The following is a 1,653-nucleotide window of genomic DNA, read 5'->3' as shown; positions in this document are numbered from 1 at the left end:
AAAAAAAAAAAAAAAAAAAAAAAGCGGCGGGGCTTTGGCTTCGTTTTGGATTTGGGAATATTTGTACCAGAGTTAGCAGGTGAGCCTCCCAAATTCCCACATCCCAAGTCTGAGGTGTTCCAATGACTATTTCCTGTGCGCGGCATGTCGGCCGCTCAAAAGGCTTGAATTTAAGGTGTTTGGATTTGGGATCCCCAGTCCGTAGTGCTGAGGAGAAAATTTCTGTCTCTTCTATTTTTCTTGCACTTCCCAAAATTTTTTAAAGAGTATGAATAAATGCTACTGGGGAAAAAGAAACCTGTTCAACACTGTGATCTTTAAAGGTTTGACCGGGGGCTCCCGCCCTTGAGGCACTGCCTAGGCCCAGCCAGCGAGGGCAGCCCGAGTCGGAAGCGCGGCCCCGCCCCCGCAAGCCCCGCCCCGTGCCGAGGGCATTTCCGGGCGCTTTAGGCAGCTCGGAGGACCGACGGGGGACCCGGGGCGAACCCAAGGGTGGCGGGTCGGGGGCGGGCGCGTGCCTGGCGTTGCTCGCGCGGCTGGGGGCCGGAGGGGTCTTGAGGCTGTGATCCAGCATGGGGCCGCGTTGTGGAGCCAGAGAGGGGGCGTCATGGAGGCAGGGGGGCGCCTGCAGAGCGCGTCTGCCAGAGGTCCAGAGGGCCCAGAGGCCGAGCTGGGCTCTGCAGGTCGGAGGTGCAGGACCCAATTCTGGCCCAAGCAGGGGCGTCCCATGGCTCAAGCTGCCCGTCCGGGTGGTGTCTGAGGAGGGCTGGCCAGCAGCTCCTGCTTTGAGGGCTTGGAGGAGAACAGATTCCCGAATCTGGCCCATGATCAATGCATTTGGGTATCTGAACTAAATCCAGATTCCCTGACTTCCCCTGAGGCCTGCTGAATCCCTTGGGGTGGGGCCTGGGAACCCGCGTTTTCCAGCAGGCTTCTCAGGTAGTTGGGTGGTCCCTGAGTGGGTTCCCATGACCCCATGAAACAAGACCCTAGAAAACGCAAGGCAAAGCGGCCTGGTGAGTGGCCAGTGGTCCACAGGAACTGGATGTGATCAGAGCGAGACCTCCATCAACTAGGCAGGCGAGGCGCGGAGCCATTCTGAGGAAGAGACCCAGCCAGAACCCAGGGAGGAGTGGGCTGTGAAAACTGGGTAGAAACGTGCGGCGACTCCAAAGACACTGCCAGGAAACCTTCCCCGGGTGGGGAGGCCCCTGATGGGGCCTGTAGCAGCCGCAGGGGTCGGTTCTCACCCTCTGGTCCCAGCCAGGTTCTCCTGGACTCAGCTAATGGGTAAGGCCTTACCCCTCTTAGGATCTGAGGATGGGAGGGGCTGCGTTTTCCCAGCGGACCTGCACATGTGAGGGCTGAGTGTTGAGATCCCTTGATTGGTGTCAACTGGCACTGCCTGCCCGTGATGCACAGAAGCTGCTGTAAGAGACAGGGTCCATGTCTCCAGGGAGCAGGCCCCCTTTCTGAGGCCACAACCCCGAGGGCAGTCTCCGCCTGCAGAGTCTTCCCTCTCGCATCGGTCTCACCTCGTGGTGAATCCCTTGGCTATGGTTTGGTGTGAGACAAGAGACTGGTGTTTCACTCCCTGCTGCATCCCTGGTGACGGCCCTGGCATTTCGGGGCATGAGATCTTTGCTTAAAGGT

This window comes from Piliocolobus tephrosceles, chromosome 7 (assembly GCF_002776525.5).
Source record: "Piliocolobus tephrosceles isolate RC106 chromosome 7, ASM277652v3, whole genome shotgun sequence".
Classification (NCBI taxonomy): Eukaryota; Metazoa; Chordata; class Mammalia; order Primates; family Cercopithecidae; genus Piliocolobus; species Piliocolobus tephrosceles.
Note: the sequence above shows the minus strand (reverse complement) of the source record.